The sequence below is a fragment of the Typopeltis vanoorti genome, chromosome 1 (assembly GCF_054136105.1).
Source record: "Typopeltis vanoorti isolate ZY-2024b chromosome 1, IOZ_Tvanoo_1.0, whole genome shotgun sequence".
Classification (NCBI taxonomy): domain Eukaryota; kingdom Metazoa; phylum Arthropoda; class Arachnida; order Uropygi; family Thelyphonidae; genus Typopeltis; species Typopeltis vanoorti.
Genome location: NC_143549.1, coordinates 116,365,618 through 116,386,828, shown reverse-complemented (window position 1 = coordinate 116,386,828; position 21,211 = coordinate 116,365,618).

The following is a 21,211-nucleotide window of genomic DNA, read 5'->3' as shown; positions in this document are numbered from 1 at the left end:
ACAGGAAAATCTTTTGAAAAATTTTATAATACTGCTCTTCGGGACATTACGTTTTTTCTCTCTAAAAGTAAGAACAGTGTCAATATCCATTTAATTCATTAATCAGTTAACCATTTTCAATGAAATGCAAATGCTAATGTTCACCTGCATTCGGAATGTTCACAACCTTCCGAATTCTATTAAACTTTTAAGTACGCGTTAGTTTTATCAAGAGACATTCGATCCTGGTGCTCTTCTTAGGGCTGTTGCGGTCTTATACATTCTCCCCTCCTTTTTTTTTTTTTTTTTTGTTATCTCGCTATCTCATAATACGTTCGGTTCTTGACCTTAGCTGCTTCATAGTTAATTAAACAACTATAAATAACAATTCTGTTTTCTTACCGTGCTTTTACTTACCGGCCATAAATTTAGCATTAATAATAATCATTACTATGTTTTATATGAAAAGTTGAGCAGCTGCGAAAGGCTGCCTATTTATTGGCCATTTTGAAGAGCAGCGGAGGGCTCTCGAATGCACGTGCATATCGAAGTTCACGGAAGATGCCCACAGCAGATAATTCATTACTGATACTAATTTCTTTGTAGCGGATCGAATGCCAACATCCGAGATAACACAGCAATGCTTGACTGTAAGTTAAATTACGGATATTAATGCGCGCTTATTGCACTGTTTACAAATAGGAATGTCAATTAATCATTTCTGTAATCTGTGTGTTTAGTTGGCTGTTCGAGTGAGCGCAGCGGGATTATCAAAATATGGTAATGCCCTTCCAATTATACCACGACACATCCAACTGAGCGCTATCTGTCACGATGGTAACGGCTGTAGTTGGAGTGGATTTCATATAACCTGCAAAGTTTCCAACTGCATTTTAATTATTAATGGGCTATTGTTCGCTAATTTAGATATAATTACTTGCAGCGAGTCCCTTTTAATTTAGATAATAAAATCCTGTAATTCATAGAAATAAAAATAGTATCTGATACATTTCAGATCCCAAATGTATTTTAATTGTTGTTTGAACTCAGTGGTCAGTCGGAATTCGTCTGTTCAGGTAAGCATGCGCACTGCTGTTGCTGCCACATGTATACTGAACTTACAGAATATTAGGTTTCTTAATATGTTTTTCATATGGTAAGATTTTCTATATTAAATGTAGCTTCATTTTTAATATTGTAAGTTATTCCTATTAGTTACTGTTGGTGTAAACCTTAATACCTTAATCTTAAAACCTTAATACTTTAATTAGCTGGTATGAACATTTTTGGTTTGATAGCTTTCATTTTAAGAATTTAAGTTTCTCTTTTATTGAATGAATGATATATATATATATATATATACCCTGTGTGTGTATATATATATATATATATACACACACAGGGTGTCCCTGAATTCATGGTCCAAACGTGAGGGGATGGTAGTACACACCGAAACCACCAATATTGGTCATAGAATATGCGGGCCGCAAACGCAGTGAGGAGTCGGAAATGAAGGACAGACAACACAGGTTTCCAGAGTCACATTTATCGAGATAATTAGAACAAATGCTCAAAGGTCGCTCACCAACATTGATACACGTGGCACAACGGCGGAGTAGTGATTTGCTCGTAAACACCGGGCTTGTAGCGCACATCGTCGGCTGCGACGGACAGTCGGGCGTCTGCGCCCCTTACCGACACCGGGCTGCGTTTGCGGCCGCATATTCTATGACGATTATTGGTGGTTTCGGTGTGTACTACCATCCCCTCACGTTTGGGCCATGAATTCAGGGACACCCTGTATATATATATATATATATATATATATATTCTTGAACCATTCTCGTAACCCCATAGGGAGAGATGTTTTAAGTTTCTGAAACACTGGTCTAGATGGAACTATAAAATTAGTTATTGCTGCAGGTTGGATGACTTTCATTTAAAGCAGATTTGATCTACATAAGAGTTTATACGTCCTTACTTACAAATTAATAAAATTCAAATCCCATTTTCATGAGAACGTAGGGAATTGAAACAAACAAACTCTAAACAGTAACAGTTGCTGATAAAAGTTCCATTTTCACTGAATTTAACGAAGTTTGTTACGGAATTTTCTGCGAGCATTATAATAATTTTAACTAAAAAGTTTATTAAATTTTTTTCTCAATTTATTTTGTATTTTTTCTAGTTTACAAAAGCTTGTCCAGTAACTCTTGATGGAGTTATTCCTCTTCCCCCTCCCTTGCTTTTATTTAGTTTCCAATAGTTTTCAGAGATGTCTGCAGTTTTCTCCAAACTGCTTTACCACCGTCCATTCTAATCTTCAGTCCTGTTGTTATTTCGAAATACTCTTCGAAGTGATTGGTATTAATGCTGTTTCAGAACTCTTCGAGGTCGAACTTTTCTGCACACAGCAGTTTGTTCCCTTATTCTCGTGACGTCATCTATCCGTTTCGGAGGAACGGAAAAAGAACAAGTCAATTTCCATCGCCCTCTTGACATCCTCTTACGAGACGCGGGAACACACCGTTCCTGACCTTGCGTGAGGCCTACCCACGTAATCTCTGCCTATCTCCTACCGCTCGCGCATATCTTGCAAGATGATAGACTATCTTGGCAGAACGCAACGATGTTATGTTTCCTTTCCTTTCAACGACAAACTCTTTCCCTTATGTCCGAGAGCGTGTGGATGGAAATGTTTTGTTTGGCTATAAAACATCTTCCCTGATGGCTTCATGACGTACTCAACTTGTAGGGCCCTCACGTGATCGTTTATGTTAACGTAAAGACAACTTTTCGGCTGTTTGTACATAAAGATTGTGGCTTCTTTAAGTAGCCAGTGAGAGATATTCAGTACTCCTATTATTTGTCTTTTCATGCCTTCTGCGATTCGTGCTGCAAGTCTCTTGGAACTTTGTAAACAAAAGAGATCGCTGCGCGAAAGCTGGATGGAATCCACGCGAAATAGGATGCCACAGATAATTCCCTAGCTCTGCAATGATCCTCAGAAAATCACTTGTGATAGTTTTTAATATCATTACTTTGATATCGTAGCCTTTCTAATTTTTCAGTATTTGAGGTTTACCTTTTACATGCAATAAGTGCGTTCGTATTTTAACCCTCCTCCCAAATAAACGAAAAAAAATCTCTTTACTTTGAACTCAGAATAATCATCTGATGAGCACAAGACGTGATTAAATATAGCGAGTAAAAAGTAACGGCTTCCTTTTGCATCAATGTAACTGCAAACAAGTAAAGACTATCGTCTACAGAACTTTAAAATTATCATTTGAGCAGCTTACCCATTATGCAATTTACAGAAGTGGGAAAGTCCGCTGTTTTGCTTTTTTTATATACAAAACGTACACCAACTCCAGAAAACAAAAAGATATGTTAAGTTGACAAATAACTTTTTAATGCTTACTACGACCATGACCGAAGGAAAAAAAATCATCGGGCTGAATGGTCAGAATTATATCGGACAGTTGTTCTTAGCCCAGGTTGTCCGGTTGGCAAAGGAAAAATCTGATATTTTGGGAGGAAAAGTCCTCTGTCATTCCATAGATTGCTCATGGTAATAAATGTGCTCTAAGTCATCAACCTTTCGCAGGTGGGGATTGAGGATAAAATATAACTATGTAAGGCTAGCAAAATCAAAAAGTAGATGTTGTTCCTAATGCGATTATTATTCTTTGTCATTATCCTATCAGTAATAACTGAAATTTTAAGGTGTAACTCTTAAAGCAACCATTCCGTTGACACCGATTCTGTATCGCATCTTAATAAAGCGTTAGTTTTATTATTTTGTCGAAATTCTATTGAAACAGCTTTCGGATGAACATCGCATGTTCACTGCAAAGCAAATATTTTATTTTATTTTTCTTTTGTGACTTAAGCATCGGATATCATTCGTTTGGAACAGTGATTTCTGGCTTTGAGATTCGCTTAGAGATTTGGAGTACTGTACTCCTAACGTCAACAATCGGCTTGCCACAAATGACTAGCCGAACTCACAAATATATAATAAAGAAGCCAACAAAATCACTTTCTTAAAAATTTACAAAGAAATTTTATTTTGCATTGTCACATTACAAATCGTCTATTTCTCTTTCAAGAATGTTTTATCGATCCTCTTTTGGCGACACTGCTCTGTCTTCAGGAAATGGTTGTCAACACATGTAACAGAAAGTATGAAGGAGAGAGAGAGGTTGTTAACAGCCGGGTATAGAATATTAGTGAATATATACATGCTAAATTTTAAGGATAATTTTTTTCAAAAATTTACTTAGTTATCCCCAGTGATTGCTTTAATACCATGGCTTTTGAGGTATAATTAAATAGGAAATGCTAAAATTCTCACAGTAATTGTATATCGCTCAGACTTCTAAGTTTATTTCATATGGGAAAAAGGAGAAATTTCTGAGTTTTCTGAGGTTGCTGAACTACTTCCATTTAAACAGGAAAATGCGTAAAAGATATTGCGAAATAACCAGTTTATGAAGCCGAACTTCCATGGTAAATTGAAGTTTCTAGCAGCTCTTTCGCTAGCGCGTACTTAATATCGCACTTTTAACAGGAGGTCTTTCGCCAGTGCATTTCATTTAAACTATATAAAGACAAAAAATCGCATTTAGTTGTGACTGTTAAGGATTTTATTGAGTTGAAGGTCCATTTAGAGGCATCTGTTATGCTGAGTTTAAGATAAGACTCAAATATTGCAAATGTTAGTTGTCTTAAATTAATTAAAAAATAAAAAAATCTGTGCGTCCGATTTAATGTAACACAAAATATTAATATTTATCAACCACAAAAACTTTTTTGTCTTTTGTCTATGTACTTTCAAAGTGGATGAACTTCAGTTTGAATCTGAAAACGTAAACAATATTCTTCCGGATTAAAGCACAGTGAAACAAAAAACCTCTTGTTTCACTGTTTGAGGATTCACGCTTCAAGGAAGCATAATTCGTTTTTGTTCTTTACTTTTTTTTCTTCAATTCTATTCAGTTCCGATTCTTTCATAAAAGTCCAAGCAGAGTGAGATGTTGCATAAAACATTTTCCATTCCGATCAATCTGAATCGTTTCGAGTGTCATTTAGAGAGAAAGAAGGAAGAGTGACGCAAATTTTGTGATTGGAATTCACTTCAAAACAGATCCCATTTGTATTATTAATACTCAAATAGTATTTAGTTAGTTTAGTCATGACATTTACTTCAAACTCTAAGATAGACAAAAGATGGGCATACTTACTACGAACCCAAACAGGAAGAATTGTTGGTTATGATTACTTAGGGTAATGTCCAGGGAACAAATTTAAATGTGCTCTGCGGAAGGTCTGCCTGTATTGGGAGAAAAAAAAAATCCAGCTAACTTGATTTCATTTTCAACGCCCCAGGTCTTTCCTAGGAACATGTGGTACTTTTCGTAAGAGAAACGAACGCTTTGAACAGAAATGAGAAGAATAAGATGCATTGAATGTGTAACTGAAAGCGAATGTGTCAAAAAAAAAAAAAAATAAATTACCGTATGCGTTAAATGTAAAGAACAGACGGCCTTCTGACTGAATGAATAGTGTTTCTACTCCCCACTCTTCCAGCTATGATTTCGAAACCCATGTAGCATAAAAGTTCAATATTTGGTATCTAGAGTAGAATTCCGATATCATTTTACACTTAACGTATACCCCCATGATACTAACTAAAATAAGTTTATAAATTTTCCGAGACAAGATTCTCATTAAAAAAAAAGTGCACGGCAAAAGAAACTGAATAAGATAAAGACATTTGTATTTCCTGATAAGTGCTCTTGCGAAGAATATTTTTAATAATTCATACTCTGTAAATAAGTTAAATTAATTTAATTAATAATTAAATTATATAAATGCATATTAATTCATATAAAAGAAATGAAATATGTTTATAAACTGCTTTATGACATTTTTTGTGCTTAATTTGAGAAATGCATTATTTACAAATTCTCACAGAACTCAGGATTTTTGATTTCTGTTCTGTTTTTCTTACCTGAGATGGAAATTTTGAGAGTTATCATCAGTGAACAGACGATTTAACAAGGTCGAATAACAAAAAATTCAAACGATATGAGCCCCGCGCTCGTACAGTACCGTATAGCAAATTGGGTAAAAGGGGAAAAAACTCCCAAATTTTCTACAAAGAAAGACAGTTATTAATGTTTAAGTGCGGTAAATGTATTGACGCTTCGGCACTCTTTTAACAAACCTCAAATTTGAAACCACGGTTTAGTAAACGACTCTTGCACTGAAAGTGTCTTTGGTCAGTGGCGACTCCCAGCTGTACGAAGACAGACTTCTCAGGTTTTTTTTTACAGATATAAGATTGGTGCTCCTGCAGTATTTTCTCAACAGAACGTCTTGTTTGTCCAAAGTAAGAGAAACTGCAATCGTAGGGAACTTGGTAAACACTGGGCTGAACAAAGGAGACCGTTTATCCTACAAGTATATCAATCTTATGTCATCTATAAAAAAGCCTGAGAAGTCTAGCACAGCATGTAGTTGACAATGACCACAGAACCTTCTGTGGTCATTGTCAACATTCTCAGTTTCTGGTTGAAGACTCGTATACTACAGTTTTTTTTTTTTTTTTAGTTTCAAATTGCTTCAAATTTAGTTTCGAATTTGTCGAAGCGCTGTAAAATCTCCCTGACTTAAACCTTAATGACTGTCTTACGTTGTCTAAAATTTGGTATTTTTTAATCACAGTTCGCAATCTCCTGTGCTGTATTACGCTAGCGCGAGGCTCACATCTTTTGAAATCTGTTATTTGTATTTTACCTTGTTTGTTTTTTTGATTTGTCTATTTACTAACTATAACGTATTATATTCAGATGGAAATAATTGATTTAATAAAGTGTTATTAAACCTCTTGTGGCTACGTGTTCAGTGTTTTAATCCGGAAGAATATTGCTTACATTGTTTGTTATGTTAAGTCGATGGAGGTCGTTTTGACAGTTCACTTACCATCAACATCTTCTATAAAACTTGTTTCATATCTTAGCAGTTACAAGAAATATATTTACAGTATAAATTTTGAGACTTATATTCAAAGATAACATATGAAAGTCTTGTGATTTAAGAGTAATTGTTTTCTTCCTTGTTATTAAAAAAATAAAGTTTGCTTTATTTTATAAAACAATATAATATAATATATAACCTATTTCAGATCGAAAACAAATTTAAATGTTAATTTTGAGGAATGTATTAAATAACAATTTTTCATTATCATCATCTGAATATTTATTATAAAATTTAAGATTTAAAAATTGTTTTTGAACTTCTTTGAGTCTCTATAATTAAACATCACAGTTCTCTCTAATAGCCTGAATTTATTCATTTAGTCTAAAACATGAATAAATCAACAATACGCTTATCACTGATAATCTGTCAATTACCGTTCTAAACTGTTATTCAAAATAAGCATTGAATTATTATTTAACTTATGATAATATAACGGCTGCGATGACCATATGGACAGGCACTACAGCATCTTACTAAACCAATAGACTGGTTGTAATGTGATTCTATCCGTAAATGGCGTGTATTCTCTAGACGATATGTCTGTTTTTTAGGAATAAAAAAACCGAGTTTCTGAGGCAGATCCCTACACCTTCGTATGAGACCGGCTGACTCACCCTTAAGCTGAAATCATTTAAAAAGATTTGTTGTGTCCTAGATGAGATTCGAACCCAGTTCTTTCTTGCCAAAAGGCAACAGAGTTAACGACTGAACTATGGAGGCTAAGAATAAAACCCATCATGCGTCATGCTTTTTCGATCTCTAACCTCTTATTGGTCTGTCACTCTCTTTGTTCTAGATCCGGTTAAAAGTTGAAAAATATAACTGAAATTGTTATTAATCCAAATTATTCATTTTAAATTCATTTTAAAATTCATTTTAATTTAAAATAATCAGATTTAAAATCAGATTAAACAACAAAAATTGCTATTCATGGCAACAAGATTCGCAGTCAGTCCCAAGACAACTGAGTTGTCTGGATACCAGTGAAAACTCAATGGAAAAGGTATTTCATCTTTCATTAGATCATTTTATGCCTCCGGTATCATCTATGTGTTTCAAACATTTCTGGAATTCCATCACTCCTAAGTATCAAATGAAAGGCTGTTTTGAAAAGGAGCCGTTCATACTCATACCGGCCACTGGATTAGAAACCTTTATGAAATGTAAACATCACTTATGCAGCGTATGTGCAACATACTTGGTCACAGGTTTCATCACGTGTTCGAGGTAAATATTTAAGAATGATGCTAGTCAGTAATTGTATATACTGTTGATCACAATGAGAAAAACAAAGGATCTTCCGGAGTTCGATAAAGGGCTTATTGTGGGTGCTCGTCTGGCTAGACCCACGATTTTGAAAACAGAAGAGTTGACTGGTAGCACAAAAGGTGAGATATCCCGGGTGTTTAATCAGTGAAAAAATAACTCGCATTATTTGTCTAAGAGGCGTAACTGTGGTCCTAAGACAGTCTGACAAGAAAGATATCGGCGTCGTTTGCGAATGCTTGTACGGATCAACAGAACATCCTGTGTGTGTGTGCAGCAATTACCAAAACCATTTAATGTGGGCTGTTCCTGATTCATATCTCACCGAACTATGCGCAGAGAACTGAAGAGGATTGGAAGTCACGTGCCTATACGGAAGTTTCTAATTCAGTGGCTGGTATGTGTATTTTTCTGCTTAATAAAGACAGACAAGATTATTTTAAAGAAAGAAAGAGATCATTGACTTTTCCTAACTCATTCAAGTATTGTCTTCATCATTTAATTGGGTTATATGTTTGTATCTCCCCCGTAGAATATTTAGTTATAATACAAAACAAAAGTACCTTTAACTTATTTTAAAATGCGTGCAAACTTGGTAGTTAGAAATTTATTCTCAAGTTTGAAAATGTTTTGAAACTTGAAAATAAACAAGCCGTTGATAGGACCCGTCTATTTTTATTATACATTCTGGAATTCTATATGGTTTCCTATAAAGAAACCGAAAGTGCAGTATATTTCAAATAGTTGGGCTGTTCCGTCAGCGAAGCAAAGTTCTTTGCAGGTCGAGAAAACCCTTGATGCGCTTTAGTCTGCGAAGAATCTGTGTAAATCGCATGAAGAACACGAGAAACTTTTATAATGGCTTTGCAGCTGAAGGCGAATTGGATGGTTTCATGCTTAAGTAGAAGGGTTTTCTTACCCTGAAAACTCGAATTCCTGTCCCAGAAAAACAAACATGGAGAATGAGTCGCAGTTTCCTTTAGTGTAATTAAAAATACATAGTACCAATTTAAAACCATTCCAAACTCTTCAAAACACCAATGAAAGCCAAATGCGACCACCTCGCAGTAGAGATCGTACATACTGACACAACTTGCGAAAGGGAATGTAAACAATATATGCAAGTCTTTCGCAGTTCATTGTAGCAACTTTCATTTTTTATCTAAGAAATAATAATAAATTTTATGCCTTCTAATAGTACAATGGGAAAAATGGGAAATTCTCTACGAAATAAGGTGTTTCAAAATAAAACCTTTGTCTCTATTTTTCGTAGTGTTAATTCGAAAGACCTGTGTAGCTCAGCAAAAGCCGTGGCGTTTGCACACCACGGCATTTGACCGCACGAAGGAAGACTTCTTGGTTTCGAATCTAGTCGGCGACTAGAAGAAATTTTTCTAAGCCTTTTTTCGACCTGTTCCCGAGTTAGTCGATCTCTGGCACGGGCAAGCGGGTTTTTTCGTCCCGTAAACTCAAGAAAATCGACCGGAGAACCCACATTATTTCAGACATTAAACACGAGTGTTAGGGTTAGGGACCACGAGATGACGACACCTGTTGAGCCGTCTTTCTTCACTGCGTGCCGCTTAATTAGTGATAGCCTTAGGCCTGCTATCTGTGGTTGGGTACCAGTGGAGATTGAACTGCCCACTCAGTCTCCAAAAGTTAGATAGGGCTAAACGGCCTCGCCTACTCCCGTATACGGGAATAAAAAGGCGTTAGCTGATTCTGATAATTCGGAAGAATTATGGGAATTCTGATAATTCTTCCGAATGCATGAATGTTGTAATCTGATACTTTTTTTTTTTTTTTACCACCCAAGAAAATTTGGAAAAACATAGTAGCTTTTTAGTGTGGGTTAATGACTAAGGATAAGATTCTTTTAAAACCCCAATACAGAGACCTAATACGGAATTCTTTCAAGCTACTTCTGGCCTCCAATAAGCAGGGTAGGTCTAGCACAGTACGATGAAAGTCATCTTCCTCCTAAAGATATCGCAAACATCTATGCTACATTGGGATTCGAATCAACGGTCTGTAATTCAGAGAAAAGACGCCAGCTGCTCGGCCATCCATGTCATCTTGAAGATCAACATTTATGTTGATCTTCCAACAATGCTGATATATACCCAGTGGCGTAGCTAGGGGGTTGCGGAGGGGGAGGTCTACCCCTGGCGGCACTTTGAACCTTTTTGAACCTTTGCAGTTAATTCTAAAATACAGTCTCGAGAACTCATTTCCAAATATTGTAATGCTAGCGAATTTTCCTCACAATTGCTGTAAGTGTTGCTAGCTGTGAGAGGAGTTTTTGTAAATGAAAATTGATTAAGAATTACCTACATTACTATGAAATAGACTTCGCCAATGTCATCGACGATTTTGCTAACAGAAAAGCAAGGAAAATAACTTTTTAGAATGTTGAAGTTAAAGTTTTACTTCAAAAATAAACATAGTGTTTTAATTTATTTCCGTCTACGTCATTTTGACTATTTGTAGTATTTTTGGTGTGTGTTGAGAGGGGCGGCAAACTCAGAGATCGCCCCGGGCGGCAAAAGCTCTAGCTACGCCACTGTATATACCATTCAAAGTTTGGAGATTATTTATTTATTTATTTATTCGTATGATGATATAACGTCCGTAAGGCCCCTTTTACGGGGAAGTACGGCACCATCTCGGTCCCCCCAAATTTTATCCGGGCTCGGGACGGGCATAGCTGACGAATCAGGCCTGTGGCTGGGAACTATATACTATTTATTTATTTGCTTCAGTGGCGATAGCTAGCTTTGTGAGTAGGAAAAAGATTTACAGATTCGGATCTATTCTCCGAACTACAACTTTCGAGATCGTAGGAGAAACACGAGAAAATAAAGGCAAATATTAACTAGGAATATGAGCCTTGTTTTCTTCTAGGAGGCAGTTAAAATGCAATAAGATGATGAAAGGTGGATACTGGCTGCCTCCGATTCCCAAAAACTTGACGTTAAAAGAATGTTCATTTGGGAATGAAAACATGTTAAAGGTAGAAGTGTTTAGTAAACCTACAAATAGCAGAATTCTTGAGCTAGATATATGCAATAATCAGAACAATCCTGACAGATGAAATACCTTTTGTTGCATTGCAGTGATATTTGGTCTCTCTCTCTCTCTCTCTCTCTCTGTCTGTCTCGCCTCCAAGGCTTATTACTGATGATAAAGTATAACTTTTCGGATAGGAAGAATCATTTAGATGAGAAAGCTAGTTAAGTTTTATTTGTATTTTATAGAAGTTACAGAATTAAACGAGTTTCAATGAACAAAGCTGATTAATTATAAGCCAATTGACCAGTTTCCGCACGGATGATTATCTAAGCATCGGTGCTGGTAATATTCCATTTTTATTTCCCGGGTGACACTACAACTGCGATCACACTACGAAAAACTCCCATTCCGCTGTGGATTTCCGTAATAAACCAGAAGAAATAATGCTCCAGAGGTGAAGTCAATTTTCACAGGATCTCCGGCACAAAAAGGCCGAAGGCCATTGTGGAATTCGGCAGAGGCAGTTTAAAGGACGTAAACGGGTCATGCACTCGTTCATTAAAATGAAAAAAAAAAAAAAATACGATGACCGTTTTCTGCTAATGAAGTATAAGGAGGACGCGCAACGTTAAGTTGGAAATCTGAATCATAGAGGCGAAGCTATTAGACGTTGCAAAATATCATTAAAATTCCACGTTTACTTGAAAAAAGACTGCAGTGAAAAGAAAAAAGAAAAAAAAAACGATTCTATGAGAAGTGCTTCCAATCACGTTCTCCAGATTTTATGGCCTTTTCCCCATCAATTTCTTCCTATTGGCCCATGTTAAAGTGTAACTAACTCCACTCCTATTTCTACAACCATTTAGAACAAATAAACTCCACATGCACTCTCATATTAGGATTTACAGACGCGTAACGTAAAGGTGAGAGCGAACGTGGTCGAAATTGAAATACATATTTTTTTTAGGATTACCCAAAGGATCCACATCGAAAATTTTAGACGTAATGACTGTTCAGAGTTTTTCTTTCGCAGTATGCGTAATAGAATGGTCTACTGGGCATACCTTTTATGTTTAGAAATAGGAAGAAAATCTACTTTTGTAAACTGCTCAGGTAAATACACTTTGGGCTGTGTAACTGAAGTCAGTATGATTCTGATGATTACTGAATTTTCTCTTTCATTATGGTGTACAAGTACATATTAGGGTTTTCACAGCAGTTCTGGATTAGTTTGGGTTGTCATCGAGAACTGAGTAGGAACTAAGTGTTGATAAATGTGGACATTTAAAACAGATTAATCATTATGTGGTTAATAATTGTGCATACACAATAATATCGATGTTGAATCATTAGAAGATTGACCAGACATTTCTCCCTTCGATCGGAAAATACCCGAGTCCGATTCTGGTCATGGCGAGATTAATATTTATACGAACTTTTTTCCAATAAAAAGTGAGTTAGATCTCATACATAGGGCAATAAGATTTAATCTCCAGGAAATTTCGATTTGTTAAGACAAATCCGAATTCATCTTAACAAACGGTCAAATTGGCAAGAGAAATTTTGGCCAAGTGTGTATGTGTGCGTGCACATGAATAGTAGATTTATATAGTACAGATGGTGGGCTTTTGGTATATAGAGTACTCTCCCGCGATGACTCTCTGGACTCCATGGAGGTGTCCGTCAGACGCTTAGCTAGAGGGGGAGGGGCGGAGAGGATAATCCTCCCCGGGCAGCACTTTGAACCTTTTTGAACTTTTTTAGTTAATTCTAAAATACAGTCTCGAGAACTCATTTCCAAATATTGTAATACTACCGTGAATTTTCCTCACATTTGCTGTAAGTGTTGCTAGTTGTGAGAGGAGTTTTTGTAAATTAAAACTGATTAAGAATTGCCTACATTACTATGAAATAGACTTCGCCAATGTCATCGACGATTTTGCTAAAATAACATTTTAGAATATTGTAATTAAAGCTTTTACTTCAAAACACACACACACACACACACACACACATTAAATTAAATATAAGTATCCTTTGCACATTATACGTAAGCATTCTGATTGGCACGGCTGATCTAAAGTGCTCATCTTCATCCATCCCCTGATGACTAAAGCATCTTATTGACAAAACTACATTTTGATTGCTGTTTTGATTCCATCTGATGAAAAAGCAGTCTCCTTTCAAATGTTTCTTCACATTCTAGAAGAAATGAAAGTCAAATGGAGACAAGTCTCTGAGGTATAAGGGACGATACAGGAGTGAAAGCAAGGCTGTGAATAATTGTGATTATTTGTGAAATCATGCGTTTACGGAAAAATCTGTTGCATATTGGATGAAGTCTTCATAAATCGGCCATTCAGTTTTTCAGAGTTAACAGTGGAGCGCAAGCATAAATTCCAAATTCGCTACACCATTCGCGTCCCTGAAAGCACGACATTACCAGCAGAGGTGCACTGCAATCTTAGAACTGCTTGAACTGCTTTGGTAATGGCGACCTTTTGGGACAGAATTTCATAAAAGGTCATGCTTTTGGACTAGAAATGTTCGTCCCGGTACCAGAAAGTGTACACCAGAATTCAATTAAATTTGGCTACGAACTAAAAGCTGTTTTTTTCATACAAAACCTCTAAAATTACAAGGTTGCTTTTGGAGGTTTTGCATTTCAAGTGATAAAATCTGCTTTATAGAATATTGAAATAGAGTAGCAAAATAAGTACATACTCGTTTTTAAATATTTACATACATAGCATTTATAGACTTTCTATGATTTCTTATAGTCCATTTAATTTCAAAAATTAATATTATTTCCACTAATTCTCATTTGATGACAAGTCAATCTGTATGTTAAAACGTCACTTTACACAGAAAGGTCTCTGTCTTTTGCCCATTTTGCACTGGAGTTGAAAATGTTACCATTCTACGGGATTCTACTTCAACCACATACCGAAGAACACGTTTAGCATACACAGTTTCATAACAGGGTTGTGGAAGTGAACTTACTGGTGTGCACAGAACTTTCGATTACGCTGTTTGCAAAGCGTAACGATTAGATGGTCCACACACACACACACACACACACACACACACACACACACACACACACACACACACACACACACACAACACAACTTAAACGACGACGATGTTTTTGTGATGAGTTTCTTCCAAAACCGGTTTCGTCAAAATCTGATAGGTGAGGCGCTGATACGAACCATGACCCCTAGGGAAGAAGACCAACCATGACCTCCACATTAAGAGTTATTTCTATTCTGTTGAATAACTGCTAAAACTCTTTGAAATTACGTCAACTGTATTTAATGAAATATTAGAATTTCAATATATCCACAGAAATGAAGTTAAAAATAGCATTTTTAATTAACTTATCAAAATTAACTGAGTGTTTCGTTATGTGAAGCATTTTCGTCCGAATTATAACGATACTCCCGACTGCACTGTATTAAAAAAAAGCGTAAACGAGATGAATGAGTAAACTGAACTACATATTTCATTCAAGAGTTGAATAACTGTGACTTAACATCCATGAAAATTTTTGGAGATTAAAGCGTTCTAATAACTTACTGTCAATTTTAGTTGGAAGATAATTTTCTTGGCCGCTGTAGCTAATCATTTTAATTTCCTAGAGATGCAACCATGTTTATTTCTAAAGCAATAATCACCACATCACTAGTCAAACCCATCACAAAAATGTCATATAAGTTAAAGTTTTGCAGGTGAGAATATCTTTAAAATTATCACTAAGAGTTGAGGCAGCAGTTAAGTTCACAATCTGCAGTGACACCTCTTAAAATTCGTCCATTAACATTCCGGTGACCCCTCAGCGATTGTAGCGAAGTATTTGCTGTTCAAGGACAGACGAGTTGTTTCATAATTTACAATTACGAAACAACACCAATAAAGTGGATAATTTCTTTTAGATTCACGATAAATCGAACGTTTTCTAAGAGAAATATCTCTTTAGTAGTTTTCAGTGATGAGCATTTGTGTGTGTGTGTGTGTGTGTTCTGTCTGCGGCAATTTTTAGAAAAAATAAAATTTTTTTTTTCATTCATATAAACCTCAATTTTTTCATTATTTTAAAGAATTATTTTGTCATTTTAATACTATACTGAAGTTCTTGAAGAAGCAGGAAGCTTATAAAAGGTTGAAAACTCCCGTTATAAATAGCGATGGAATTAACGACAACATTCACACCCACACACACACACATATATATATATATATATATATATATATATATATAGATATATATACAGATCGCAAGGCAATGTAATTTCCCCGTTGACAAAAGCCAACTGCCTGTAACATACTACTGTATTAATGTAATGCATGAGTTCTGAAATTCTTTAGGAAGCTCGGTGATGAATATCTAGTATTTTTGCCTGCCTTGTGGGCCTAGTAAGCATATCCGCTTTCTAACAATGAACAGACTGTGAGTTCCACTCCTGCCATGGACATGGATGTTTGCGATTGTATTTAGATGAAAGATGAATTCATCGTAGGAAAAATCCTTAGCCCACAGGTTTACAACAACAACAAAAAAACTTTGTTAGTGAAGACACACACACACACACACACACACACACACACACACACACACACACACACACACACACACACACACACAAATCATATTCGAAGCGTTTGCTATAATTTACTTGTACTAAATTACGCTTGCTGTAATATGTTAAAAAGAAATAAAAGCCTCCAAGGAGAAATCCGTATTGTATATTCCTACGTTTCGTTTTCTAAGCAAATCGTTATTTTCGGTTATTCTCTATTCAAAGCCAGCGACGCTCAACGTACTCCCCCCCCCTCCCCCCTGTTACCGGGAGAAAGGTAATTTTTCAGTTTTGAGTCCTTTTTTTTCCTGTTGATTTTAACAAGAGGAAGCCGCTGCTTTAACCCTATCGGAAAAAGTCGACCTACCGTGTTTCGAATAAAACCCACACACGAGTTTATCGCCACGGGTGCAACAGATGGAAGACGTTCCTCTCGCTAGTAGTAAAGAGGAGGAAGCCTTTCGAACCACAAACGACCTCACATGAATGCCAGCGGCGAGCCGGTAGCGGACTGGTGTCAAAGGGTCTTTCTGTTTACTAACGAATTATGGTAATTAACGCAGTAGTTGATGACTTCCACTTCGCTTTGTCTTGCCGGAAATGTGCTCAAATAACAGTTGTTTTCTTTGTCTACACGACACTTATCCGCACGGAACCGGAGATAATAAATGACACTTTCTAAGTGGTCATCATTAATTAAGATTAAGTGTTAAGACGAACTAGAAATTCTTTTTACGCACAAAAGCCGTGACACTTAACATTACTTACCGTAATTCAACCCTCAGTGTGTTTCTGCAGTAACCTAACGGAAATAAATTATTAACTCAGTCCACGCGTACGTCTTTTAATGATTAGTTTTTGTATGTCACGATTCGCATAATTCACGGTGGCCTGATTTTGGTGCAATTGGTTCCTGTGGGACGGGGAAATTAAGATTTTTTTTAAAATATTTTTTTAATGATGTAATTTTTAGATAAGGGATACGTTTAATGCTTGCACTGAGTCAGCTTCGTATGGTTGAAAATTCATTTTCACCGTCAGAGAATTCCACAGATATCTTATACCTGAAGACGTCTCTGACTTATTAATCGTGTGTATGAATACTGTGGTCTATATTGAAAACGGTTTATTCACCTGCTTATGAGCCACCTTCAGAGGCGAAGAAATCGAACTGTTTGTGGGATTAACCTCTGACATTACGTTGATATTAACTATGACTCGGTGGAAAACTTCGTTAAGAAGTAAAGTGGGATCAAACAGCAGTACTCATAAAACCGGTCCTCTCCAGTGATAAACTGAATAAAGTTCTAGGAAAAGTTTTTTGATTCGTTTACATGCTCTGCTTAAGACTCATTTTGTTAACATTCAATATCTACATGGAGTTATCATTACATTCATCTTTCACTGTTTATTATTCATTTTTTCATTTGGATGTCCAGTTTCTTGTTTCTGTGTTAGAAAATAATTGAAGGAACTAGTACTAAGATTACTTTAAAATTATTATTATTATTTTCCCCTTTTTCATTATAATCTTCTCCTACTGACTGCAAGCCTTCTCTTCTGTTTTTCTAAAGATAGCTCATAGTGTACTTCTCTGGTGAGGCATTTTTCCTATCTTTGATCCATGGATGATACTAAAGAATTCTAATCGTACATTGGAAAATTTTCCTTTCTGTGATTGTCATAAAATATATTTCATTGTTCTCAAGAAATTTTCGCTTCGCCTTTCCCTCTCAACTTTAGAGATGTTCTAAATAGCGATATCTTAATTGCAACGTTTCAAGCTTAAGCCTTTCTTCGTATATTAATATACGAGTAGTTGTTACAGTTGTATAAATCTGTTGTACGAATACTAGGACCCCCCCCCCCCTCCCACTTCCCCATAGCACGGATCAAGCTAAGTGAATGTGTTTATTCAAAATGGCAGGTAAAGCTATTTATAAAAAACGCTGCAGAAATGATTCACTCGTGAAAAATGATTCTCTTGTTATGATAGCTGACGGTGGTAAGAGGAAGACAGGAAAATCTCAGTGAGAAACATGAAAAGATTCGAACAGGAAACAGAACGAAATTTTCTTCTACGAATATTTTATTTAATGATAAATCTTCCTTCGCTCACTAAAAGAGAGCTCCCAAATCGCTAATTATTTGCATCATTAGAAAGCGAAATCCAGTATTTTATAGCCACTGGGATTAAACTCGTCCTAGGATGATGTTGTAAGTAATCTTTTCTGTTTCTTCTGACATTTCAGTTGGCAGAATAAATGGGTTAAAACGTTCCGAACTGCTGAAGTTTGAATTTTTGTTCAACTTGTTTTATAGGACTCCCATCAGCGAAAGGTTTTAAATATAGATCAGTACTTGTGGACTAAGATTTTTTTTTTTTTTTTTTTTTTTAATAATTCGGAAACCATTCTAGAGTCCAAGTACAGAACTTTAAGCCACTTCAGGTCTTCAAGCTAGAACAGATAATAGCTGTAATACATGGCATGGTCGGACTATCGAAGTGCTATGACAGTGCAGTTATTAAGTAGAAACAAAACTGCCAAAGCCGTAACACACACACACACACAAAATTATATTGTTAAATGGTATCAAAATTAGCTGGCAGTCTTCATACAAATTATTCGGTTACTGTCATAGATAAGAATATTTAAATATAAAATATTAACCTACACAAAAAATATGTTAATATTGCACACTACAGATCTAGCGGTATAATTAATACATTGATGGTGTTTTACTTATCCTCTATAATTCCATTTTTCGTGGAGGTAACGTATTATTATTATACATGCATTATTGTGGCTGAGTATTGTGTTTTGTTAAGAAAATCTGCTTTCTTTTAATGATACGTTGAGCGTATCACCGTTTTTTTCTGTTTACTATCAACAGGCTTTCACTTGGCTCGCTTAGTGAACTTTTAGCAGGGTTCGTTTACATTTTCATATCCCCTCCAGAGTGCTTTCATCGAATACCTGCTTATGCTTTTTTTTTTTTTTCACAGCACTACAGGGTTTTGCAGCAAGTCAGTAACACCATCGGTTGAATTGGCGTAATATTATGGCCAAAGTTGATTTCATTTTATATAATATCGTAGTCCAGAAAAGATTCACGAAACAAACTAAATCCAGTGAGATAGTGGAAAGAGCTTTAATAAAATGCAGGCTCTTTTGACTCTTGCGTGTAAGGAAAAGGTTTGTGTAGTAAAAGGAACACGCACAATCAGACAGGAATTCTACGAAATTCTTGACCATATACTGAACCATTAAAGAACGATTAAATGCATAGTTAAGTAACCTAAGAAAAACATCATTCACTTTCTAATATTGTGACAGCACTAAACATATTGCAGTACTAAACTATATTTCCCCCCAATTATTCTTAATTTTCATACTGAAAAAAAAAAAATGTGTGTGATCAGTAGCGCACTCAGGATTTAATCTTGGGGAGGGTGGGGGGTTCGCGTTGAGTAGATGATTTGAGAATACTCACTACGCATCGCATACGACCTATGACTGAGCACTGCAATGATCGCTAATTCATAAGCAGTATAGAAACAGAAAACACGACAGAACATAAATAAAAAAAAATAATTTTAATTAGGAAAAGATTTTTGGAAAAATTTCTAGTGTTTTTTCCCTTTTTCTTTGGGGAAAGTGCCCCTTGCCCCCTCTTGGTGCGCCACTGTGTGTGATACTGTAATTGCGTTTTGCATATTATCTTAACATTTTCTCAGAAACATGTTTAGTCGTAAAGGGTGGCCGAGTGGATAGCCACGCTTTCCTCATAGCTACGGGACTCTAATTTCAAAATCGATTGGGACGTAGATATTTGTGAATGTCATTGGGTTGTAGATGATTTTTTTATCGTCCGATGTGAGACTCCCACCATCACCCTGCTTATTGGAAAGCTGAAGGAGACTGAAAAAATTCCATGCTTGGTCTCCATTCTAAGCAGAGAATGGATACCACACAGACACACACACACACAAACAAAGATTTTTTTTATTTTGAGTGGATCAGTTGAGTACTGAAGTTTCACTGATATTACCTGTTTATTTGTAAAAAGGAGCCTATTTATGCCAGGCGCGTGAGTTTATTATTATTTCTGGAAAAGTTTCAGAGTTTTCGGTATGAATGAAAGCTTTAGTAACTTTAAACTTTGTAATTCGTTTGTTATACTCACGAGTGTGCATGTTGTGATGCCAGTAATACTGTCGTAGTTAAAATTGAACTTCTTAAAAAAAAAAAAAAGGCCAATATATTGTATTTCATGAAAATTAATTATTAATTCGTCGATAGTCAGAAGTTAAATTTCAGAAAATATCACAGAACAAAATATTCGATAAATTCAATAATTTCTGCAATAGATTAAGTATAGTGTTATTGTCATTGAGTGAGATAATTCAATCCTTTTGAAACATTTAATTTGTTTGACTCCTCCGCATGACTGGAGAGATATTGATAATGCTGCCCTTTCTCCGAATATAACATTGGTAGCATCAGAAATATTCATCGGTAGTGAACTGAACCAATAGAATTCCTATTAAATGTGACGTAATTTTTCCTTGTGACAGACGTTCGGACATTTATCGTCTGCTCAAACAGGCGGCACAAATTCAATTGCAGCTCTTACGCTCCACTGGTGCCGGAACCAACCCCTTCTGATGTAAACGATTCCATTGTGATTGTGGTGAGTTGGCCATCGCTCTCCCCCGTCCTTTCGAGTGTTCTTTTATTCCTGCTTATCTGACGCACGTCCCACACCACTTATTACCTCAATTACGGTGCTATCCTGTGATATTCGGTTGCACACTCTGCTACTAGCCATCCCCCTACCCCCGCCTCATTCTCAGTGGGTGTTGGCCACCCGTCTTTCCACTTCCGCCGGCTTGTCGCGCTTTCGTCGGCAATCTGCTTCTGCAGGGCAATGGGGCCAGTCTTACCTTCCGGAAATAAAGCACGTGAACTGCTATCTTTCTCTCCCTCCCCCATTTTCCGCCTCCCTGTCAAACAACTCAAACCACGAGAATGCACCCTTAGGCACCTTCTTTACGAGTAAGAAGCGTAAAATAGTTGAGTGCTCTCTCTCTCTCTCTCTCTTGATTTATAGCGACACCAGTTATTTAGGATGCTGTGCATGTTGCAGGATATGGAGTTAAAATGCATGTAAACACTTCCTGAATATGTTGTTGCAAAAAAAAAAAAAAAAAAAAAAAGTCTAGCCGGCCGCGATTTTTTTCCATGTCATTCGTACTGTGTGTGTATAATAGTCATTCGTACTGTGTGTGTGTATAGTCATTCGTACTGTGTGTG